The 27,274-nt window shown below is 38.3% G+C and overlaps 2 long non-coding RNA genes across 2 annotated transcripts; both read right to left on the reverse strand.

Moving 5' to 3' along the window:
- Positions 1-11,156: 11,156 nt before the first annotated feature.
- On the reverse strand, positions 11,157-12,220 carry LOC127106679 (uncharacterized). The gene is made up of 2 exons (XR_007795452.1): positions 11,537-12,220; positions 11,157-11,459 (listed from the first exon to the last, which is right to left on the reverse strand). It is a non-coding gene; the product is annotated as an uncharacterized LOC127106679 (long non-coding RNA).
- Positions 12,221-21,763: 9,543 nt separating this feature from the next.
- Positions 21,764-22,807, reverse strand: LOC127106766 (uncharacterized). The gene is made up of 2 exons (XR_007795487.1): positions 22,222-22,807; positions 21,764-22,122 (listed from the first exon to the last, which is right to left on the reverse strand). It is a non-coding gene; the product is annotated as an uncharacterized LOC127106766 (long non-coding RNA).
- Between the last annotated feature and the right edge of the window lie 4,467 nt (positions 22,808-27,274).

Below are 27,274 nucleotides of genomic sequence, written 5' to 3' on the forward strand. Positions count from 1 at the left end.
ATTTATATATAATTTTTTTACTTAATGAATAGATAGCTTTTAAAAGTGAAATGATACGACACTGATTAAAAGTGATAGCACAAAAAGAACTGAAGCAAACCACATTTTAAGATGACAACAAACCTTAGAAACACTAAGGTCCAACCGACTGTTCTAACAGCAACCAACTTAACTCAATTAATGCTAACAGAACAGGATAACTTCTTCCCACTGAAATTCAACTTCATTTCTAATTAAATTCCAACATTTCAAGGTAATTTAACCTGCATCTCATAACAGAATTGAGAACATCTCATAACAGAATTGAGAAGAGAGGTTATATAAGTAGATCTTCACTCACCCTAGGATGCAAGAAAACTCGAATCCCATTTCCTCTTCACTTTCTATTCACTTATCATGCTGAGCAGAATTTCAAAACCTGTCTTACGAATGCTATTAACAGAGTTTTAGAAGTTTGTCACAATTAAACAAAACGTCGACATAATAGCTCTACATTGACATTTAAACCAAACCCAATATGACTTTTCCTTAATACGTGAACTCAGAAGTGTAATATGATATGAACAAAATCATAACTGTGAAATAACAGAATCAAACACAACTCCTAAGTTCATACAGCTGTAAGCGAATATGCCAAAAAAGGGTCTAACAACAACACTTCCAATATTCACAACACAGCAGTATATCCAACCGAAACACAAATAAAATAAAAAAAATACTACAACAGTATACAAACAAAACTGCAATACTACCGATTATTATTTTATAGAGTGCGGCTTGAGTTTGCTGTTTATTCTGCTTGGCGAAGATGAGACTGTTATTGCTGTTGTTGGGGTTTCACTGCTCGATAACGATGGCGAAGTAGCTACGGCAACCAGGTTTGTGGCTATTGCATCCCGCCCAGCAGTGTGGAAGTCAAATGGACAGCCATGTTTGTCTGAGTAACGATGTAAAGCACAGAAAAAAAAAATTAACACAAGTTAACACATAGACAAATAAATCGTGTCAAACCAAACCGCTTATTGCAGTTGGAGCACCGTTTAGGACCATCCTTGAGCTTCTTCTCCAAACTCTCCTCTGAGCCAGAAGCAACTAACGGTTGTGCAGAGACGGTTCCAGGATGTCCGTTTCAAGAGCAAAAACCACCGGAGCGATTCAGCCAAGTTTGAATACTTCCAAACCCCTTAACAACGCCGTGGAGGGTATTGTTAGCTAGATTCGAGTACTTGATACTCTGCATTTCAGAAATGAATTTCGAGATAGACCCGTTGAGTTGGTTTGAACTAAGATCCAGATGAATCGAACCAGGAAGAGCAGAAAATGAATCGGAGTTCATTAGAGGAAAGATTCAAACTTTGAAGACTCCCAAGCATGGTAACTGAAGACGGTATATGGGGTGGTTTGTAAGCGGTAAGCGATGAGCTTCGGTTCCATTCGCATGAGGGAAATCGTTGAGTTAGGTGGATAGTTTCAAACTTGGTTGTTTCGGCGCAGCTTTTGGATGGAAGGAGTGGTGGTGTAACGGCGGAAAAGGGTTACGGTTGGGTTTTTGAGGTTGAAGGTGGGGCGCGATTTTGACGGCGGATGGAGGGTGATTTAAGGGTCGAAGATGGTTGACGGCGGAGTAAGGGTTACGGTTTGGGGGGGTTTGTGAAGGTGGTGTTTTTCGTGAGGGTGTAGTGGAATGAAGTTGAAGGTTTGTGGCTTCGTGAGGAAGAATGATGAAGGGTGAGAGTGATGGTGGCGGATTGGAGTTTTTGTGAGGGAGAAGAGGGTGGCGGCGATTTAGGGTTGAAGAAGCTGGAGGAAATGAAGGGTTTGGATTGTGGTGGATGGAGAGCTTTGGGTTGCTGAAGGAGACGATGAAGTGCGGAAGCTTAGGAGAGTGAGCGTTTTGGGGAGAGTGACGGCTAGGTCTTGTGTGGCCGAAAACATCAGATGCTGTCTCACTCTCTTTTATTCTTGTATTTTTTCTTTTTTTATTTTTAGAGAGAGGAATCTCTTAAAATGACCCCCTCAAGAGAGACGTTGGAGTCCTTTTTTGAAGCCCACCTCTATTTTTTGTCCTTTTCTTGAGAAGTCAAAGAGAGGAGAGAGACTTCAGAGAGACGTTGGGAATGCCCCTTCCTTCTCCTAGGCATCAGTTGGTTTTTTATTATGTGTTTCTTTAACTTTTTTTTTGTTTTTTTGGTGATGTGTCAAAGGGTTATTGGCTGAGGAGGATAATTGAGGATAGGGATCTATGTGTCTTTCAATTGGGATCACTGATTAATTTGAATTAAAGGCTAAGATTGAACCAAAGAAACACAACATTGTTAACCAAATTAAAAATGCCTAGAATATCCCTTCTAGAATCTTAAATCAATTTAAATCACTTAAATAAAATAAATTTCACATTTTTTATATAAACATGATAAAATTAAAATGAAAGCATGATTATACCTATTAAATTTTTTTGATTTTTCTGACACAATAATGAAAATACGGATTTAAAATAAATAAAAAAATCAAGTGCGAACTCGCTCAAAAAATTACATTGAATGCACCAAAATAATCAGTGTGAAATAAACTTATTGGAAAAATACAGCGTTTCTTTTAATTTTGAAATAAATTTTGACCGGTTAAACAGGCTTGAACTGATTAAAAAGGTGGTCGAAAAAAATAACTGAAAAATAAATCAAGCATACCAGATTAAACTACGTAAAACGTAGATTAATGAAATTGATGTCTAGAAGCTTGATTTTAAAATTTTTCATTTACTGATTTAACGCACATCCTTCGATTAATTCAATCGGTTTTGTCTGTAGTTTCCAAAAAAATTATTTCGACTGATATTTTAGGCATTATGCGGTACGGAATGCATGGCATGCTATGATTAATGTGTTGAATCAGTGATTCAGGGTCAAAATTGGGGTATGACACTGATAAAGCAAAAACCTTGCCTCCTGACTGATTCTCTTTCTTCGGCTTAGGACACTGTGGACTGATATGACCCAACTCTCCACAGTTGAAACAAGTCACAGTCTTCAACCGGCAATCTGCAGCTAAATGACCACCTTTTCCACATTTGAAGCACTTCTTCTCATTACTGGTACACTCATGGATACGATGTCCAGCCTGACCACATCTGTAACACTTAACAGGAGCACTAGAATCTCCTCCACTAGGCCTCTTCATCCCACTCTGTCTCTGAAAACCTTTGCCAGCTGCATACGGTTTTCCACGGTCATTCTGACTCTTACTTTTCCTATCAACTCTTTGCTGATAGCTCTCTGCTCTAGCCTTGGAATCCTGTTCGAAAATCCTGCAACAGTCAACCAAATCAGAAAACACTCTAATCCTTTGATACCCAATCGCCTGCTTGATCTCGGGACGCAACCCGTTCTCAAACTTCACACATTTGGAAAATTCTCCAGTAGCCTCACTATAAGGAGTATAATACTTTGACAGTTCTGTGAACTTAGCAGCATACTCCGTAACGGACCTGTTACCCTGCTTCAATTCCAAGAACTCTATCTCCTTCTTTCCTCTGACATCCTCGGGAAAATACTTCCTCAGAAATCTCTCTCTGAACACAGCCCAAGAAATCTCAGCATCTCCAGCAGTTTCCAACTCAGTGCGGGTAGCAACCCACCAATCATCGGCTTCCTCTGACAGCATATGTGTACCGAACCTGACCTTCTGGTTATCAGCACACTCAGTTACTCTGAAGATCCTCTCTATCTCCTTCAGCCACTTCTGAGCACCATCTGGATCGTATGCTCCCTTAAACATTGGAGGATTGTTCTTCTGGAACTCACTCAACTGACGAGCAGCTCCCATTCCCATAACATTCGGATTTCCTCCAAGTACTCCAGCTAGCATACCCAGAGCCTCAGCAATTGCAGCATCATCTCTACCTCTTCCAGCCATCTCTATACTGAAAACCCAAACAAGCTAAAACAATAAGTACTGATAGGGTTACACAACACCTATCCCGTACAGGGGAAACAGAATAATTACGACTCGACACGACCGACTAGAGCTCTGATACCACTAATGTAACACCCTTCTAAATACCCCAAATTATTATAATTAAAATAACAATATATTCATCAGAGTAATTATGCCCCGAAGGGTGTCACACAATCATTTCACAACATTTGTCAAAATGTCCTGTCATGCTCATTTATTTAATCAAAATAAGGTTCTTTTGCATAATTCGCAGCGGAATAAAATCCAACATCAATGTAAAACATGTAACACAATACATGTAAATCATTCAACCACCAATATTAAATTAATTAAAACATTCCCTCCCGATGTTACATCTATCAGAGCATGACCCATAAGAACTACTCTAGACTCCAAGCATTAGCTTCTATTCAACTCATTTCTCGTTACCTGAAAAATAGGCGTAAGGGTGAGTTCCTCAATCAATATAACAAGCATTATAGAACAACATGTAATGCTAAGTAATTAACACATTAATTCACCCTAACCAGACTACACACTCAGCAATGGTAGTATCCGTTCAAACATCATATTCAACAATAACATATAGCATATATATAATTTCAACCATACTCAACATCAACAACACAACACACAACACACATATAATACTGGAATACATCCATTCATATTATATGCCATACATTTATTATGCAATGAGACTCTATGCATGCGGTACCGACTATTTGTGAACATATAGTTCAACCTCACCGTCCAAATCCAGGCACGGCTACCAAGCTCACTAGTCCCACTCATTTGAGACATAGTGACTCACTCACTAATTCCTCACCATGGGAATTAGCTACCACCCCAAATGGGCCATGAAATGCACGCTAATCACCTAGCATGCAAACATCAACAACAACAATCAAAATGATTTACTCACTAATTCCTCACCATGGGAATTAGCTACCACCCCAAATGGGCCACAACATGCATGCTAATCACCTAGCAATGCAACATCAACAATAATCAAGAATAGACACATGCTCACACTCTAAGCCATAATACAGTCTATTCACACATGTATACATTCACATCATCATGTATACCATCACACACTATCAACATAATTAATCACAAAAGCATATCATATCATGCCACATAATCAAACACAGTATTAGCACCCTCTACTAATACCTATACCACTCAAAACAACGGAAATTGATTCCTACAACATCATATCTCAGCTAAGTACATCACTCAGCCTAAACAACCAAAAACTGCACAACAACAGTTCAGGAAAATCCCAACTCTGCCCATACGCGTACTGCCCATGCCATACGCGTATTGCCCAAACCTGGCCAACTCCATACGCGTATTGCCCACTCTCATACGCGTATTGCGCATTTCCTCGCCCAACTCATACGCGTATCACCTGTCTCATACGCGTATGCTACGCGTAACAATATCCCATTACGCGTACCACCAGAGACCAATTCACGTTCAAAATGTCATCTTTCTCTCCCATACGCGTAAGGCCTCCTCCATACGCGTATCAGCCAGCCCATACGCGTATTGCCTAGTGCCATACGCGTATGACCAGAAACCAGAACTCTCAGATCTGCTATGGCTTTCTCTGTTACGAAACCTATCCGATCCAACCTTCCACAGTCCAAATTACACAAAATAATCATCCATATCACCTACACGAATCATATCCTATTCATCTTCACCAATCCTAACATTATCTCTTCTAATTCCTACGAATTCTTTTCACTTATCATTCAATTTCATTCATCCAATATTTCACAGATTCATCATGCATCAATCAAATCAGAGATACAACCAATGGTTATCACTACCCAGTACATATTATCATATAATACCCTTTAACCGATGATAAACCCCCCTTACCTGAGTTAATCCGGCAGCTTCCGAGCTCCAAGCTTCTCCTTCCTTCAACCTTCGCTCTCTGGCTTTTTGCCCTTTCTGCCTCTTTTCCCTTTCCACGTGAAAACCTTTTTCCAAAAATTGGGACTTGTTATTATTCCAGCTTATATACTCCAATAATATTATTCCACTAAATAATTATCCCAATAATTATTATTCCGAAATAATAATAATAATTCAAATATTCTAATTAAATTAATAAACATATTATTAATTTAATTTAAATAAATACATATTATTATCGGGGTGTTACACTTGTGACCACTAAAAATACCATATATTAAAGAATGAAAATAATGGGTAACATGACAACATACAATTCACGATGCTTAACAAATTATGCAAATACATGTTCTCGAAAGTCAAACGTAACATGAGTTCCTAATTAGTATAGAAGACCAATAAGGCTAGGAGTGACACCTGATCCATGAGGTAAGGAAACCCATGTTGGGTGTGAATATGGGAGTAGAAAAATGGTCTAGAGGGGGGTGAATAGACCCAAATAAAAAATCAACCTCTTTTTAAAAAGTTATCAGACTATTTTCAAAAATCACGAGCATAAGGTTTGATGTGAAAATATGAAATTTATACTATTGAACATTTCGATTACATTAACACTAAATCGTTTCACAAACACCAAAGATGAATATGATGAAACACTAGGTATTCAATTGATTCATTTGTATAATTCACGAGGCGTGTTTATACAATGTTTCAATATATAGAATTCTAACTTCGATTGTTTCTCAGAATATTAATCATCAATTCAACTCAATAGTGTATTGAATTCCAACATAACCTAATGCTTACGTAATAAATCACTATCAATTGAATCAACGATAAACTATGCTAAAATTGAAATACCTAAGCATGCAAATACTACAAAATTAAATGCAAGAGTAAGCGAGAGATATGACACTGAGATTTATAGTGCTTCGGCGTTCGTCCTCGCTTTTTCTACGTGCGCTCTTCAATGGATTCCCATTGGAAACTGCATTGTTCCTTTATATTTTACAAATATTTTCAAGAGTTCATACAATCACTAATCCATAATACAGTTGAGAAAATTAAAATCTCATATCTGGATCTTGACTTGTATACAACACAATGTCAAACTCTTCTATGTAATATTTACTTGATTAACGCTTCTTTAATTTTCCAATATCACCAACCTGCTCCAAGCCTTCATGTGTAGTAATCAACCTCTTGATCCTACCGATTCCTTGAGGAGAATTGTCCAAAGATTTGAGAAGAAGTTCCCCTTACGCTACTACAAAATAGACCTTTCGTAACACCATATTGCAACGACCTTCCTGTTAATCATGGTAATAAATATTTTTTAGACGTTTTTTCGTATTTACTAAAAGACATTTTACTACGGCCATAGTTAACAACTATAGTGAAATGTACCTAAAGTGAAAGGATTTGAATTCCAGCACCAACAATTTTCCATTTATCATTACATAATGGGCTTGACCTTGTATATCACCACGGTTCTTATAATCAACAGTGGTGTAAGGTACAATCATTTCATCAAGATTCATATTATCAAACATGGTGAAATATGTTACATATTTATATATAAGCAAAATTGTCTCTTGCTTCAGTACATAACAATCGTCTCTCTCTAAACAAAACCCTAACATCTCTTTCACCCGTCTCTCTCAAAACAAAACCCTAACATCTCTATCACTTGTCTCTCTCATATGGAAACCCCCAAACTTATGCAGCGAACTCGTCTTCTTTGAAGGGTTACCTTTGTTACATCAAATATTAGCAAATGGCTATCTTAGAGGTTGATCTTTACAATAGTTTATGTTTCAAAATCTGTTTATGTATTATTGTTTATGTTTCAATAGCTTGCTTCATAATGTTTTAACTTTAAGCTTGTTTTGACTTGTAGGTAGGGATGGTGAATGAAATAGATTAACGAGGATGAAGCTAAAGTGAGCGCTGCAAACTTGTGTGGAAGATCTAAAATTACATTCATTCAAAATTAACACAAGTTTTCAACTCTCATTTCAGCTTCATCCTCATTTCACGGTGGATGCCATTATGGGACAAGTACATTTTTGAGAGTTTTTTCAACCCCTTACCGAATATATAACTTTTCAAAGTTTATTAGAAATTATAATATGATAGATAAAGTTATAGTGTTCTAGATATAATTTAATTTATTATATTATAATATTCTAGATCAGATTGAAATGTTATATGTTTAGTGATTATTGTCTAAATAAGCATTCCACATAATTTATAATAAACTCAATGTATATATCACAATGGTTGTTTAGAACACTTAGTTATATGCATTGACACATCATCTAGATTAAACATATACATATTTTCAATCCTAGAACCCTTAAACACAAGGTCCTTACTAGTCTTATGCTCAATTACATAACTAAGAGTATCAAAAACTACATAATTCCCTTTGTCACATAATTGGATAATATTAAATAAGTTGTGTTTAAACCTTTTGACTAAAAGCGCATTTTCAATGATAATTTTGGAGGGATTTCCACAATACCTTCACCGAGAATTTTACCTTTCGTATTGTCTCTATACGTGACATAACCACTTTCCTTCTCATCGAACTTGATAAACATGGAAGCATCTCCCATCATATGTCTTGAACATCTGCAATCTAGAAACCATAATCATTTTGCGGAGGCAAGACTTTCCTGTGACAATTCAAATAGGCAATTTAGGTCCCCCTTAACTAGTGGGTCTTTTGGGTTAGTTGAGTTACATTTAGGAATCCATATCATTTTATCATTGAGAACTTGAATGTTCCTAATATGACAAAGAGACCTAATGTGATCCTTATCTCCACAATAATGGCAAACATCATTAGATGAAATACTTATTCTATTTCTTTTAGTGACATGAGGGTTTTTCTTTAAAAACTTCCCTCTTCCACTCAAAGAAGTATAACAAGTACAAGATAGTGAAATAACATGTGCCAGTGTCCCTTAAGAATTTCAATTTCAAGTTTTAAAATTGGACACTAAACACATTTTATACACTAGAGATGTATACACGCTCCTTAAGATGATTTATCTCCTCTTCAAGTTTCAAAATCATTTCTTTTTGGAGAGAAATTTTCTTAAACGCTTTTATAGAATATGCATACATGTCATTGAATGCATTCAATAATTCACTATAAGAATACTCATTATCAGAATTAGAATTATATACCTTTGAAGTTTCACCTTTCTTACGTATCATAAAACAAAAGTTGGCACACTCATCATCTGAACTCGGGCAAGAATCGGATGAGGAACTCTCATCCTCTTCTTTCCATGCGATGTAGGCTCTACGACCTTTGGAACTCTTTCTCTTTGTCTTGTAGAAATCCTTGTATTTACTTTTATGATGTTTGGTGAGACTTGGACAAGTGGTTCTATAATGTGCCAATTTTCCACATTCGTAGCATGTGATATCATCATCACTTTTCTTGTGATCTTTCTTGGATGGATGATTATTTTTGAAATTTACTAGACCTTTGTCGGTATGCTTGAGTTTGTTCCTCTTTAGATATCTATTGTAGCGTCTAACGAAGAAACCCATTTCTTACTTTTTGGAAACTTCTTTGTCAAAGTTGTCACTTTCTTCCTTTGACTTTTTCCTTTTAGAAGATGAAGCTTTCAAAGAAATATTGTGTTTCTCTTCTTCACATTTCTCTTTCTTTTTCGACCTTACTTCACTATCGGTATGCTTGAGTTTGTTTCTCTTTAGATATCTATTGTAGCGTCTAACGAATAAACCAATTTCTTACTTTTTGGAAACTTCTTTGTCAAAGTTGTCACTTTCTTCCTTTGACTTCTTCCCTTTAGAAGATGAAGCTTTCAAAGAAATAATGTGTTTCTCTTCTTCAGATTTCTCTTTCTTTTTTGACTCATTCTCATGCTCAACTAACTTTCGAAACAATTTTGTAATATTGAAAGTACTAAGATAATTTGATTCTTTTATATCAGTGACCTTTGATTGTCACTCTCTGCACATAGATCTTAATATTTTGTTAGTATAATCTTTGTTAGAAAAGTTCTTACCCAAACTGCTTAATTTGTTGATTAAATGGAATAATTTAGTTTGCATGGAATCCACGGATTCTTCGGGTTCCATACTAAATAGTTCAAACTCCTCTATAAACAAATTAATTTTAGAATCCTTGACGTCATTTATTCCTTCATAGAGAGTTTTGAGAGCGTCCCACATGCCTTTAGCACTCGTATGATATGAAATTGAGTAGAACATTTTAACGCTTAAAGCGAAAATAAGTATGTTCCTCACTTTCAAATCATATGAAGCCTTTTTGGTTTTAGAATTATCCCAATCTTTTGGATGTTTAAAAACGTCATCATTGCCCTTGGGAATAAATTGTCCCTCAATGACGGTTGTCATACCCCGAAATTCGCCATACCCTTCACATATCATATAGGTAACTAACCCCAAACATTTGCATATCATCTTCATCCATTCATCTCATTTACATCAGCATGGTTCAACACAAGAAGACATATAACTTGAATTCATGGCTTTATACTGGTACCTGGTGGAAACTAGGGTTTATTAGCAATTTTTGGTGGATCAAGCAATCAAACCCTAATCTCTTGATTTATAACAGTGATGAACAATTGCATTTTGCATGGTAAATCACTTATGTCTTGAGGCATTTGATCAAGCATGATCGTGCCTTGATCATCAGGGTTTGGCATACATCTTGTTAACCAGACCGTGGGTTTGTAAAAGTCTTTAAGCCCATTTCTCTTCTTTAAATCAATTCAACCATGTAAGCCCATTTCTTTTTAATCCAATTCAACCATTTAATCCGTTTTTGTTTTGCTGACCTATCCCAAGTGCCTAGTAACCCAAGGCCCTGTCCAATGCAGATAAGACAAAAAAAAGGGTAAAAGAAACAATTGGAAAGTGAAGTGCAGCGTTTTACAACAAGAACAGTAAGTGGCATCATCTTCCAAGCCAGCTACAAAACCAAAACGACAACGAGCTTCAACCATCCAAACAACGCAAGCCGCAGAAGTACCAAAGCTGCTATGTTTACAAGCCATATGCAATGCCAAACGCAACTCAAGTCACAAAATGCGGGTGCAACTTCATACGCGAATGTAAACGACAATGCCAACGGCAACAAATACCAAAACGGCAACCAAACGCAGATGAAGAAAAATGCGAAAACAAAGTGAAAACGGCATGAATATCCAACAATTACAATCAAAACGCATTATAGTATAAACAAAAGCGAAAAATTCAAACAGAAAAAGTTCTTGCATAATAATAACTCTAACTGAATTAATTCACGGTGTTAGCAAACCTCTAACAACTTTGCACAAATTGAAGCTTACAAAACTCAAGTGGATTTAACAGATTGGGTGCTTATAAATTCTGGGGGAAACTTTGAGCTTCGGGGGGAATTCTTCACAATTTCAACAGAAACACGAAAATTGAGTTATCTTCTGTAGAACCTACAACAGAGAGGAAAAAGCTCAAGCTTCTTCAACCTCACTTCTCAATTTGTCTCCTCCACCTGCAACAACCTTTAGCAGAGGAAACTGGAATTCAACAGAAATCAGAAACATAAGAAGTTTAGAATAGAGTTGGAATAAAGAAGAAAACTCAGAGAACGAACATGTTACATGGAGGCGTTCCTAATCAACGCTGATCTTCACTCCTCGTCGACGGCGTGTTTCCGACCAGAGTCGATCTTCACTCTTTGATTGATTAGGCGTCACCACCGTGAGCGAATTCTCATTCCTCGTTATTCCTCATCATCATCTTCTTCGTTGAGCCGCAATCGCCTCCAACCGGTAACTGATTCTTTTATAACTCATAACTCCAAACAACCACACGCACAAGAGTAGATAGAATAGGAGGAGGAGATTTTGAGGGAGCCTCACGTGTAAGCTCGCGTTCGTCTTTCTCTTTGACTTCGCACTGTTGCCGTCGAGAATACGTAATCCTTCGGTTCGCCACATTTTGTTACCGTCGAGTGGGTTTTAAGGTTTTTGGCTTCCTCCGTATGAGGATTAGATCCTGATTTTTGTTCGTGAGAGATTTTCTATTCGATTCGTGTTTGGTCAGGAATTAGACGGTTGTGTTTAAGGATTCGAAATTAGGATTACGAGAACTCCGCCGCCGTCGGCGGTGAACTTTGGCGCGGCTGAGTCGTGAGAGTGATTGATTAGCGTCATTCGCGTTTTACAGAAGTGTTTGGTTTGGGAATTCATTTCCCGTCATTGAAGCTTAAAGATTGGCCTGGGACCTAGGCCCAATCTCCCTTGTTCCTGCAGCTTTTGAATTGTACTCCCTCCATTGTCCATACACCCTCCCTGTATGGGTCTGGTTTGATTTAAAGCCCATGCTGAAGTGATTGGATTTTAGTGTTGGTTAATTTGATTTAATTTAGATTAGCTAGATTAATTGTGTGAATTATAATATTAATCATGTTGTTTTGGATAATTGTGTAGATAATTGGATTTTTTTGTTAATTGTTTTGATAATTCAATTTTAGAATTGATTTGATAATTGTTTAAAATTTATAGTTTGTTAATATTTTAGAATTGATATTTTGTTAATAGTTTAGAACTTAATTTTTGATAATTGATTCGAGTATTAATTGATTGATAATAGTTTAGAACTTAATTGGTTGATAATGGTTTAGAATTAATTTTCGTTAATTGTTTAAACATTTGAGGTTTGTTGGATTTTTATATTGATTTTAATTCTATTATTCCTCTTTTGGTTTTTATTAACTTTGATTTAACATCTAACAATTAACTCTAACTTTTAAATTCCGCTCCTAATACTTTACAATTCCGCATCTAACTTTAACTTTTATTTTTCACACCTAACTTCTAACACTTATTTTTGTCAATTTACTTTACTTTGCTTTTTGCTTATGTATCATCATTCGCCATTCACTTCATCTTGAAAATGGACTTAAAAATGGAAGGACTTAAAAAATGCAATAATTCCCAAGCATGGAAAGGATCATGGACAATGGACTTAGGGACTCATTAGGACCCTTGCAAAAGACTTTGGACAAGCATTTGACTCGAACACGGAAGGAGTATTAAAGAATCAATAAGAGTTGTAATCTTTTATGCACTTTCTAGCTTAGGACACAATGCACACACAGGGATTTCTCTTGGGCTACCTGACAATGAGACCTTTTATTTTCGCACTCCCCTGTACTTTACATGTACCCCCTCCCCTTTCAGATGTATGCGTTTACTTTCTTTCTTTATTATTGCTTGCTAGTTATCCCTTAGGCATTAGGAACGATCACTCTTTCAAAATGAATAAGCAAAACCTTGATCCAACGTCAAGCGGTCTTTTTTTCAAATTAAACTAAAAAACACAATAAGATACGATTAGGATTGTATGTCACGAGCCTTAAGTGGTAAAGAAGGGATGAGAATTGAGTTTTCCTACACTCGTTCTGAATGCTTTGAACACAAGATGTTTGGCTTGGTAGTTCGAGGTATTCACCTTTATCCATAGTCTTTAGTGCAATCCAAAATCAATAACACCTTTCTCAAAACCTAAAAACAACTTCAACACATTCAAACCTTTTGTTTGAGCCTTATGGCGACACAATCGAAAACCCTTCTTCAAGGTAATAAAATCAACAAAACAAATAACATTTTCTACCCACGAACTACAGGGCTCTGATTTCTCACTTCAACAAGTGGGCATACGTAGGCACGAGGACCCAATCCTTTTCGAGCACACTAATTTAAAACCTACCTCCAATCCGCGAACCTTTGGCAAGCAAACATTACGATAATGACACCACTCAAGCGTGACATCCTAGATGGTTCCCATGGAGTACCATGGATGTGAGGGGTGTTAATACCTTCCCCTTGCATAACCGACTTCTGAACCTATCGTGGTTGCGATGACCATTCTTTGGGGTTTTCTCGATATTTTCCCTTTCCTTTGGAATAAATAAAAATCGATGGCGACTCCATATTTTTCACGTAGTGACAGATGGCGACTCTGTTGGGGATATCTCCCTAAGCAAGTCAAGCCTAATCTAGGTAGATTCCTCGCGTGTGTGGGTGTTTATCCTTTTGATTGCTTGCCATATTTATTGCCTTTCGCTTTAAATTCTGTAATATCTTCTATATGGTTCCATGGTTCTATGGTATTAATGGATACTACTTTGATTGCAAGAAGCCTTGTGGAAAAGACTCTCTACCCGAGTCTAGAGCGGAAACTTGAGATAGGAGAGGTTGAGTAGTATGGGCCACCGAGAAGATTTTCTCGTAAGGGTCAATACGAGAACCTCGCTTAAAGTAGATTCTTTTTAGGATATTGACGACCATCAAGCTTTTGGCGTAAGCGATCAATATTTTCATTAAGATCAATGACTCTAAGGACCTTTGTAGAGCATTAAACCTTTGACAAATTAAGATTGATGGTCATGTAGTACGGGTCCCCGAGAAGCTTTTCTCGCGAGGGTCGGTACGAAGATCTCACTCAAAGTAGATTTTCTTGATGGATTCGTCGACCAACATGCTTTTTTCGTAAGTGGCGAACATTTAAGGAAGTCCATGACTTTGAGACCCTTGTCTAAAACCCAATGTCGATGGTCGCATAGTGCGGGTCCCCGAGAAGCTTTTCTCGTGTGGGTCGGTATGAAGATCTCACCCAGAATAGACTCATTTGAGGGAGTTGACGATCGACACGCTTTTTCCGTAAGCGTCAAATAGTCAAATGAATCGATGACTTTGGGGTTCCTATCTATAACCCTAGACTACAACCAGTGAGATCCCCATTATGGAAAGCAATCAATGTTATCCTCCATCCATATCTTGAACATGTGATACTATGCCAGCTTGTATGTTCGACTTGTGAGAGCCATGCTTGTGTATCGTCCATTCACTCATTCATGCATTCACGCATCATAAAAAAATCATCAAATATAATATTCATGCATCATTCTGCATATCATCAGTCAAAATCCAGAAAACTTACCATTTGGCTCGTCTGTCCAGAACCATCCACAGTCAAGCTGACTTCCCGGTATTCCCACAACACTCGAAGAAATCAGAAGTTGCTCATGGATCAGTTGGAACAAAAACAAGTTGTTATGAGGGAAGATATGACCATTGTGAAGGCTCGGATGGGTCAGCTTGTTGAAGCTCTACAAGCTTTGGCTAGGGTACAAGAGGAAATGCGTCAGGCTAATTTGAGAGTCGTCGCCGCCAACCTTGCCGTTGTGACAATACCAGTAAATCCGCTAGGAGGAGATGGTACACTTGTTGTAGCTCAACCACCTTCTAAAAGAGGTCCAGTATATCAAAATGTTGCTCATCCATTCAATATCCTTGTCAATCGGAGAGTTCAACCTGAGGTCAAAAATAACCAATATGCTTTCTTCACCGCAAGGGCTGATTCAATTTACGACGCTTTTGGTCCTTCTCTTGCTGACCTCGAAAGGAGATTATGTATGGTGGAGGAGAGATTCAAGGCGATGGAAGGTCCTGATACCTTTAGGTTAGATGCTGCCGACATGTGCTTAGTGCCAGGCGTGAAAATTTCTGCTAAGTTCAAAGTTCCGAGCTTTGAAAAGTATCAAGGGGTCACCTATCCAAAGACCCATATTAGCGTTTTTTGGCAGAAAGATGACTGCTCATTCTATGATGAAAAGCTTTTAATGCACTTTTTCCAGGACAACCTTAGTGGAGCTTCTCTAGAATGGTATATGCTGCTCGAGCGCACACATATACGAACCTGAAGGGAACTTGTTAAAGCCTTCTTAAAGCATTATCAGTATAATTCAGACATGGCTCCCAATCAAACTCAACTCCAAAACCTTGTTTAGAAGCCGGATGAATCGTTTAAAGAATACGCCAAATGTTAGAGAGATCTAGCTGCCAGGGTTCAACCCCCTCTTCTTGAAAGAGAACTGATAGACATGTTCATGGACACCCTTCAAGGGCCATATCTTGACAAAATGGTTGGAAGTACTACCTTGGGATTCTCAGACTTGGTTATTGCGGCGAGCGAATCGAGAAATGCTTAAACATCAGCAAGATACAAGATACAACAGTTGTGGCTAGTGGAACAAAGAAGTCTCATTCCGAATTCTCAAAGAAGAAGGAATGGGAGACCAATGCTACCACAATCGCTAAAGGGGGAGCTGGAGTTTACCAAATTCCATACTATCCGGTGGCAGTAGTAACACCTAACCCGTATCAGCAGCCAATGTATGTTATTCCTATTGGTCCTCCAGCAATGCAAAATCAGCAACCCTATGCTCCTCGACAACCTTTTGCTCCTTAATAACAAAACTACTATCAGTAGGGTAGACAAGGACCAAGGAGGCCTCCCAGAAGGTTTAATCCAATTCCCATGTCGTATGTTCATCTGCCAGCTCATTTGCTCAAAAAGATTCATTAATTCAGTTAAGAGAAGCTAAGGCTCCTCCAGTACCTCTTCCTCCCGGGTATGACATGAATGTCAGTTGTGAGTATCATTCTGAGACGCCAGGGCACTCGATCGAGAATTGCAATGTCTTCAAGCACAAAGTACAAGACTTGATTGACTCGAAAGCTATATCGTTCATTCCAGCTATTCCAAATACAATGAACAAACCCATGCAGGCAAGCACATTTGCAATGTCGTAGTCAGAGCATCAATAGATCTGAAGGATTTGTATCAGTGGGACTGTCCCATCAGCTTCTTCCAAAACCAAGACCCTAAGCTGTGGGAGAATAAAGCTCATCACTCTAGCAATCATTAGTTCAATCATGTTCATGTGTGATTTTCTTGATTGTCGTTTGTAATAAACTCGTTTGTTTTTGAATAATAATGACATTTAAATGAATATGCATGTTTTGAATAAATTCATTCGTGTCCACTCATACTTTATTTTGTCAATATCTAACTGTTGGTTTTAAGAGGAGGAGGATGAAATTAAAATCACAAAACAAAATCACTGCTCATACACTTTTGAATAAAATCTTGCTGATGATGTAAGGCATTGTTTCAAATCCCAAACACCGGAGATATAAGGAAGATAATCCCTAGTCAACCCCTTTGAGCCAAGGAGTGGGAGTTTCTTTAAGATAAACCCTGAATCTTAAACCGGGGCGGGGTAGTCGTCACTCAGTTTGACCAAGCGTTCAAACTTCAAAGGAGGAGTGTCCTATCTGAGGATCAATCATATCTTATCCCTCGCAAGAGGTCGGAAACCATAAATCCCAAATGGTTGTCCCTCACCCACAGAGGCACGAGGTAGTCACAACTTCCAAATCAAATGGACGAGTGTCACACGATTTGTTTCAACAAAAAGAACCAACAAAAAGAAAAAATCGGAAATCAAAAGAAACAAAGCCCACTAAGTCGAAAACTTGAAAACAAGTGACTTAGGAAAAAATTAGGGCATCCCTGTGGATTGTAAATCTGAACCAATCCAGCAAAAATAGGGAAATGAAAAAACAAATCTGCAAAAGAGGAATCAAAAGAAAATCCTCAGCAAGAACAAAATCGTGTGGCTACAAGTCAAACAGAGAGTGCATGACTGCCACTCTAAAAACCTCGTGGGTTCATTTTGACTCCCAAATCCCCTTGGAGGACGAGTGCTTGTATCAAACTAGTTGAACATAGGACTAGAGAACATCAAGGAGAATGGGTGGGTTAGGATAGGTTTGAGCCTTACATCCTTTCTTTCTAAAACCGTGAGCCAGACCACTTTACAACCCTCAAAAGACCTAATCAAAGCAGGGTTTTTTTGAAAGCGTATTATGGTCAGAACAATCGTGTTAAAACTGACTCCTCAACAATTTGTTTATCATATGTGTTGGTATCGACATGACATTCTCATTAGTGATTTACTCACTATATGTCATAATTCCAGTGAACATGCTTGGATTTCAAAACTGCATAAACATGACGTTAGCATTATCATTTCCAAAAACTTGTCTTACTCGTGAGTAAGCATCTAACATCAAGGGATCTACCACAATGAACATGAATTAAGGAACCCGAGGATTCAAAAGTGTAGAACGCCTGAGACCTTCATTGAGCAGGGGCAAGCCACTTATTTTGATCACATCAGTCAAAATGTTTGAAGACTTTGTCGAGCAGAAAGACAAACTGCTTCAAGATCCAGTCGATCAGAGGCGGCCACGTCGAGAAATCTCTATAAGATTCAGTCAATCTGAAGTAGTCAAGTCGAGATTCAATCAATATCTTGGAAGATCAGTTAGTCAGGGGCATTCCCTCAAAGATCAGCCAACCAGAGGCAAAGTTACTTCAAGGCTCGTACTGGGGCAGGCCACCCCAAGAGCACAAGAAGTCAATCTTCCTGAAATGGTTAATCAGAGGAATGCAGTTCCGAGACACTGGGGCAGATTCGATTGAGATAATCTATGAAGAAATTGTTTCATAACTAGTGATTGGGGCAGTTCGTGCATATATCCAACAGACTAGGGCAAGACGGTCTAAAGAGAGGAAGGTTATCTCCTTGCCTGTGAAAGCTTTTCAGATCTAGCTTGGGACATCTGAAGGTCTATGTTAGATCCATCCTCCAGCAACATCAAGAAGTCAAATATCGGGAAGTCATGCGAGACGCAATCCACACTCCGTAAATCAGAAGCCCCGCAACCTAAGCGAATTTTTCTCAGCATTCATTGCATCGTACCCAAGATTGGGGCATCCGTAGATCCTCATATCATTGTATAAATCTGTCATGCATACTTCATATCATTTCATTCATGCATATCATCCAGCATAGCACGAATCTCTCTAACAAGAAAGAAGCAAGCCTAAAACTCTCTTAGCGCTATTCAACAACCCGTTTTTGTTGGCAAACCTCTCGCAGAGTCCAATTCCCATTGGCAAAATCCCTTTTCTCTCACCTAGTTCCTGTGATTCCTACCCATATCTCTCAAATTTGAAAGACCAGTCAAGCCATCATCAGTGTCTACCACTTTTTTTAATACCCATCGGTATTGATCTCCCTTCGCTCGTTAGTGTCTATCACTTTTTTTGATACCCTTCAGTATTGATATCTCTTTTCTCCAAACCGCAGAGTTGTAGATGATCACCTTTATTTCAACGTCAAATGTTATGATGTTATTACCTCTAACCCCAGAGTTGAGAGACCATTCTATACCCGACCTCAGAGTTGATGCCAATTCCTACTCCAACCTCGGAGTTGTTGCTACTTTCTTCTTTCCAACCTCAGAGTTGTTGTATATCCCTCTTATCCCCAACCTCATAGTTGTTATCTTTATCTTTCACCCGACCTCAGAGTTGATGTCAGTTCATACTCCAGCCTCAGAGTTTTTGTCCATTTCTCTTATTCCCAACCTCAGAGGTTTTGTCTTTCTCTTATAGCCAATCTCGGAGTTGTATGTTTCCCCTTCCCAACTTTAGAGTTGTTTCCCCTTTTCCAACCTCAAAGTTGTTGCCCTTTCATTCCCAACCTCAAAGTTGTTTCCCCTTTTCTAGCCTCGGAGTTGTTGTCGCTTTTCTTATTCACCAGCCTCAGAGTTATTGTTTGTCGTTTTACTTCCAACCTCGGAGTTTATGTCTATCACATTTTTCCAACCTCGGCATTGAGGTTTGTCATCCTTACCCCAACCTCAGAGTCGACGCCCCTTTTCCAGCCTCAGAGTTGCATGTCAGTTCCTTACCCCAACCTCAGAGTTGTTGCCTCTTTGTTAACCTCAGGGTTGTTGTCACTTTTCTTATTACCCCAACCTCAGAGTTGTTGCTCTTTCCTTACCCCAACCTCAGAGTTGTTGCCCCTTTTCCAGCCTCAGAGTTGTTGTTTGTCGTTTTACTTCCAACCTCGGAGTTGATGTCCATCACTTTTTTCCAACCTCAGCGTTGACGTTTGTCATCCTTTCTTCAACCTCAGAGTTGTTGCTCCCTTTCTAGCCTCAGAGTTGTTGTCATTTTTCATTAGCCAGCCTTAGAGTTGTTGTTTACCATTCTTTTCCCAACCTCAGAGTCGAGTATCTGTTTGTTTCCAACCTCGAAGTTGACGTTTACCATTTTTCTCTCCCATCCTCAGAGTTGAGCAAATATATTTTTCCAACTTCGGAGTCGGTGTATCTCTTTCTAGACTCGGAGCTTAGACTCTGCTTTGTTTCCAACCTTAGAGTTGACGATTACCATTCTTTTTTTCGGCCTCGGTGTTGAGTATCTACCTTTTTCCAACCTTAGAGTTGACGATCACCATTCTCGCCCCAGCCTCAGAGCTAAACGTCTACCTTTTTCCAACGTGGGATTTGATGTACCTTTTTGCCCCTAACCTCAGAGTTGAATGACTACCTTTTTCCCAGCATTCGAGTTGTTGTGTCGTTTTCTTATCCTCCAACCTCAGAGTTGACGCCTACCATCTTTGTCCCCGACCTTAGAGTCGATGTCCATCCTATTATGCCCAACCCCAGAGTTGACGCCTATTCTTTTTCCAGTCTCAGAATCGATGTTGATCATAATTCGCTTCCAACCGTGGAGTTGAGAATGTCTAGTTTTACCCCAATCGCAGTATTGAGGTCAGAATGTTTCAATCTCCAGCAATTAGTGTTGCTCTTGCTTCTCTCCCCAACCTCAGAGTTGACGATCAACTATTTACTTTCTAATTCCCCTACTGTCGTCCCCAATAAAGTCATCTACCACCCTGAAGCCCAGGATTTGCCTGGCAACCATTTCCAAAGAGATATCTCACGATATATCCCCCAGCGGAAAATTCTTTTTTGGCGTCTAATAAAAACTTGTTAGTAGAGATAAAATGAAAAAAGAAAAATCAATCATTTTGCATTAGCATACTGTATATGTCATGCATGTCTAACCTCTCATTACCCATCTACCACATAACATTCCCATTCCCAGCAGTTGCCCTACATAAAGACTAGATTGTTCATCCGATTTCCCAGTGAATAGACCTCCTTGTGACCTATCTTCACATTGCATTCTATTTGTTCTTGGTGGGAAAATTTCCCGATATTCTAGTATTTAATACCCTCCTACCTTGATTGTCCGGAAGCCGTTGATATCCATGCATTCAGGTCCGAGAGGATTAAATAGGGGCAACTGTCATACCCCGAAATTCTCCCTACCCTTCACATAATCATCTAGGTCAACCTCAAACATTTGCATATCATGTTCATCCATTCATCTCATTTACATAAGCATGGTTCAACACAAGAAGACATATGACTGTAATTCATGGCTTTATACTGGTACCTGGTGGAAACTAAGGTTTATTAGCAATTTGTGGTGGATCAAGCAATCAAACCCTAATCTCTTGGTTTATAACCGTGGTGAACAATTGTATTTTGCATGGTAAATCACTTATGTCCTGAGGCATTTGATCAAGCATGATCATGCCTTGATCATCAGGGTTTGGCATACATCTTGTTAACCAGACCTTGGGTTTGTAAAAGTCTTTAAGCCCATTTCTCTTCTTTAAATCAATTCAACCATGTAAGCCCATTTCTTTTTTAATCCAATTCAACCATTTAATCCATTTTTGTTTTGTTGACCCATTCCAAGTGCCTAGTAACCAAAGGCCCAGTCCAATGTAGATAAGACAAAAAAAAGGGTAAAAGAAACAATTGGAAAGTGAAGTGCAGCGTTTTACAACAAGAACAATAAGTGGCATCAACTTCCAAGCCAGCTACAAAACCAAAACGACAACGAGCTTCAACCAGCCAAACAACATAGGCCGTTGCAGCACCAAAGTTGTTATGTTTACAAGCCAAATGCAATGCCAAATGCAGCTCAAGTCACAAAACGCGGGTGCAGCTTCAGTGTGTGAATGTAAACGACAACGCCAATGGCAAAAAATACCAAAACGGATACCAAACACATGTGAAGCAAAATGCGGAAATGAAGTGAAAACGGCATGAATATCCAACAATTACAATCAAAACGCATTATAGAATAAACTGAAGCGAAAAATTCAAACAGAAAAAGTTCTTGCATAATAATAACTCTATCTGAATTAGTTCACAGTGTTATCAAACCTCTAACAACTTTGCATAGATTGAAGCTAACAAAACTCAAATGGATTTAATGGATTGGGTGCTTATAAATTTTGGGGGCAACTTTGAGCTTCGGGGGGCATTCTTCACAATTTCAACAGAAAAATGGAAATTGAGTTTTCTTCTGCAAAACCTACAACAGAGACACAAAGGCTCAAGCTTCTTCAACCTCACTTCTCCATTCGTCTCCTCCACCTGCAATAACCTTTAGCATAGGAAACGGGAATTCAACAGAAATCAGAAACAAAAGAAGTTTAGAACAGAGTTCGAATAAAGAAGAAAACTCATAGAAGGAACACGTTACCTGGAGACGTTCCTAATCAACGTTGATCTTCACTCCTCGTCGACGGCGTGTTTCCGATCAGATTCGATCTTCACTCTTTGATTGACTAGGCGTTACCACCGTGAGCGAATTCTCATTCCTCGTTATTCCTCATCATCATCTTCTTCGTTGAGCCGCAATCGCCTCCAACCAATAACTGATTATTTTGTAACTCACAACTCCAAACAACCATACGCACAAGAGTAGATAGAAGAGGAGAAGGAGATTCAAAGGGAGCCTCACGCGCAAGCTCGCGTTCGTCTTTCTCTTTGATTCCGCATCATCTCCGTTGAGAATAGGTAATCTTCGGTTCGCCGCATTCCGTTACCGTCGAGTCAGTTTTTAGGTTTTTGGCTTCCTCCGTATGAGGGTTAGATCCTGATTTTTGTTCATGAGAGATTCACTATTTGATTTGTGTTTGTTCGGGAATTAGACGGTTGTGTTTGAGGATTCGAAATTAGGATTGCAAGGTGAGCCAGAACTCCGGCGCCGCCGGCGGTGAACTCCGGCACAGCGGAGTCGTGAGAGTGATTGATTAGCGTCATTTGCGTTTTACAAAAGCGTTTGGTATTCGAATTCATTTCCCGTCATTGAAGCTTAAATATTGGCTTGGGCCCTAGGCCCAATCTCCCTTGTTCCTACAGCTTTTGGATTGTACTCCCTCCATTGTCCATACACCCTCCGTGTGTGGGCCTGGTTTGATTTAAAGCCCATGCTGAAGTGATTGGATTTTAGGGTTGGTTAATTTGATTTAATTTAGATTAGCTAGATTAATTGTGTGAATTAGAATATTAATCATGTTGTTTTGGAGAATTGTGTAGATAATTGGATTATTTGTTAATTGTTTTGATAATTCCATTTTAGAATTGATTTGATAATTATTTAGAATTTATAATTTGTTAATATTTTAGAATTGATATTTTGTTAATAGTTTAGAACTTAATTTTTGATAATTGATTAGAGTATTAATTGGTTGATAATAGTTTAGAACTTAATTGATTGATAATGGTTTAGAATTAATTTTCGTTAATTGTTTAAACATTAGAGGTTTGTTGGATTTTTATATTGATTTTAATTCTCTTATTCCTCTTTTGGTTTTGATTAACTTTGATCTAACATCTAACAATTAACTCTAACTTTTAAATTTCGCTCCTAACACTTTACAATTCCGCATCTAACTTTAACTTTTATTTTTCGCACCTAACTTCTAACACTTATTTTTGTCAATTTACTTTACTTCGCTTTTTCCTTCCGTATCATCACTCATCATTCACTTCATCTTGAAAATGGACTTAAAAATGGAAGGACTTAAAAAATGCAATAATTCCCAAGCATGGAAAGGATCATGGACAATGGACTTAGGGACTCATTAGGACCCTTGCAAAAGACTTTGGATAAGCATTTGACCCGAACACGGAAGGAGCATTCAAGAATCAAGAAGAGTTATAATCTTTTATGCACTTTCTAGCTTAGGACACAATGCACACACAAGGATTTCTCTTGGGCTACCTGACAATGAGACCTTTTATTTCCACACTCCCTTGTACTTTACATGTACCCCCTCCCTTTTCGGATGTATGCTTTTACTTGTTTTCTTTATTATTGCTTGCTAGCTTTCCTTTGGGCATTAGGACCGATCACTCTTTCAAAATCAATAAGCAAACCCTTGATCCAACGTCAAGCAGTCTTTTTTTCAAATCAAACTCAAAAACACAATAAGATACGATTAGGATTATATGTCACGAGCCTTAAATGGTAAAGAAGGGATGAGAATGGAGTTTTCCTACACTCGTTCTGAATGCTTCGAACACAAGACGTTTGGCTTGGTAGTTCGAGGTATTCACCTTTATCCATAGTCTTTAGTGCAATCCAAAATCAATAACACCTTTCTCAAAATCTAAAAATAAATTCAACACATTCAAACGTTTTGTTTGAGCCTTAGGGCGACACAATCGAAAACCCTTCTTCAAGGTAATAAAATCAACAAAGCAAACAACATTTTCTACCCACGAACTACGGGGCTCTTATTTCTCACTTCAACAAGTGGGCATACGTAGGCACGAGGACCCAATCCTTGGCGAGCACACTAATTTAAAATCTACCTCCACTCCGCGAACCTTTGGCAAGCAAACATTACGATAACGACACCCACTCAAGCGTAACATCCTAGATGGTTCCCATGGAGTACTATGGATGTGAGGGGTGTTAATACCTTCCCCTTGCATAACCGATTTCGAACCTGTTCGTGGTTGCGATGACCATTCTTTGGGGTTTTCTCGATATTTTCCCTTTCCTTTGGAATAAATAAAAATCGATGACGACTCTGTATTTTTCACGTAGCGACAACGACACACCATTAAATTTTGTCAACCGGTATCAAGTGTACATGCATGTTCTCTTTCTAGTAAGTATAATTTGCACCTTTGAAAACAAGTGCTCTATTATACGTTCCCTTAGGCTCGTCATCTTCTGCCACATTCACAACTTTTGGATGTCAATTAGACACAATCAAAAGACCAGACTCTTGAAGCCAAGTGTTGGGTGTGAGCATGGTAGTAGAAAAAAGATCTTGCCCTTTAGAGTTATAGACTCTTGCAGCCATTCATGTTGCCTATAAAGTTACAGACTTTGGCTATCAGTCACTCTGCTATAGAGTTGTAAACTCAAGCAATCTCTTTATGCCCTATAGAGTTACAGACTCTAGCAACCCTGCTTTTTGCCTTATAGAGTTACAAACTCTGGAAAAGCCCCTATTTCTTTCTGCCTATAGAGTTACAGACTCTGACGATCATTTCTTTCTGTCTTGTATAATTACAGACTATGGCACACATTCATGCAACCTTCCATGTAGAGTTACAGACTCTGACAAACCTTCTTACCCTATAGAGTTACAGAATCTGGATACTCCTTCTTTTACCTTATAGAGTTACAGACTCTAGCATTCTTTTTTCCTTGCCCTATAGAGTTACCGACTCTGGAAATCATTTATCCTGCCTATAAAGTTACAGACTTTGGCATTCATTCATTCATTCTGCCTACAAAGTTACAGACTCTGGAACTCATTCATTTCAATGCCCTATAGAGTTACAGACTCTGGCAATCTCTTTCTGCCTTATGGAGTTACAGACTCTAGCAACATTTCACTCCGCTGATAGAGTTACAGACTCTGGCACATCTTTGCATCTTTTTCCTTTTAGAGTTACAAACTCTGGCATTCTTCCTTTTTGCCCTATAGAGTTACAGACTCTGGCAAGCATCCTTGCACTCTGGCTTATAGAGTTACAGACTCTGGCTCTCTTCTCTTTACCTTATAGAGTTACAGACTCTTCCAATCTTTCTTTTTTCCTTGTAGAGTTACAGACTCTGGAAAATCCCTTTTCTCTTATTTTGCCTTATAAAGTTACATACTCTGACATTCATTTCTCTTTTCCTTATAGAGTTACAGACTCTGACATTCATTTCTTTCTGCCTATAGAGTTACAAACTCTGGAAATCCTCATTTTCATGCCTTGTAGAGTTACAGACTCTTGTAGCATCCTTTGACTCAGACTACTTTCACTATTAAAATAACACTTTCCTTTTTCTCTTTGGCTAAATCACCATTTATTGGTTAATTCCACACTCTTGCTATTCAAGCAATTTATTTCTCCTTTCGGAAATCTAATCAATTCTTTATTTCTTTTTGGTCTTAATTCCTCGAACTACGGAGCTCTGACTTCCTTATTGCACCATGAGGATACGTATGCACGAGGGTTTGAATCCTTGGCGAGCATATTAATTATTAATTCTCCTTTCTCCAATCATTCACCTTTCATCATTCATCATTCAATACCTTCAACACTCATCATCAGTGATGCACCTTCTCTTTGGGCTAAATATCATCTTTCTTTGGATTTCATACATATCTTTGGGTTAATTACCATATGGTTAAATACCTACCTCTGAGCCAAGATCATTTTTTTTTATCTTTTTGGTCATACCATGTATTGGTTCATGCCACTTTAGGTCATACCATGTATTGGTTCATGACACATTTTTCTTTTCGGGCATACCATATATTGGTTCATGCCATTTTTCTCATTGGTTTGGATATACCTACCATATGGGTTCAAACTACATTATCCTTTGGTTTCAAACCATATTTTCATCACACTTCAATCATTTTCTTCTTTCATCTCCCACCATTAGTTCCATGAACTACGGAGCTCTTAATTCCTTATTGCACTATGAGGATACGTAGGCATGAGGGCCCCAATCCTCAGCGAACACCTTAATTATTAAACCTTTTTCCCCCTATATCATTATCAAGTAATCTTTATATAATAACACACATTTGAGAAAATAACAATCAAAATAGTTTTCGTTGAGTACAACTGATGTGAGGGGTGCTAATACCTTCCTCTTGTATAACTGACTTTCTTACCTTTTTTTCTCTTCCCACGGGTTTTATCTATGTTTTTCCTTTCCTTCGGGAATAAATAAACTTCGATGATAACTTTTTTGTATCTTCGAGCGTGCGATGCGCTCGGGTATTTTTCACGTAGCTTCACCATGTACTCCGCTTCATAAGATGACAAAGTCACAATGCTTTTCTTCCTTAGCCCCCTGAGATTGTAGCATCTTCGATCATGAATATGTAACTTGCAGTACTCTTCTTATTATCTTGGTCTCCACTTAAATATGAATCAGTGTAGCGATATACCTCTACATCTATGTTGATCTCCTTCAGTCTTGGCATCAACACACCATGATCAATTGTACCTTTGATGTATCTCAACACTCTTTTGAGTGCGGTGAGATGACATTCTTAAGGTTTCTCCATGAATCTGCTCAAAAATATGAACTGACATATATTTGGCCTGGTATTTCAAAGCTACCTCAAGGATCCAATGATTTGTTTGTATAGGGTCACACTTACAAACTCGTCATTTGTCTCCTTCTTCAACTTTGCTCCAGTTTCTAATGGCATAGCAGCTGTATTACAGTTGTTCATCTTAAACCTCTTTTAGATGTCTTGGGCATACTTCTTTTGGTT

The sequence above is a fragment of the Lathyrus oleraceus genome, chromosome 7 (assembly GCF_024323335.1).
Source record: "Lathyrus oleraceus cultivar Zhongwan6 chromosome 7, CAAS_Psat_ZW6_1.0, whole genome shotgun sequence".
Lineage (NCBI taxonomy): Eukaryota > Viridiplantae > Streptophyta > Magnoliopsida > Fabales > Fabaceae > Lathyrus > Lathyrus oleraceus.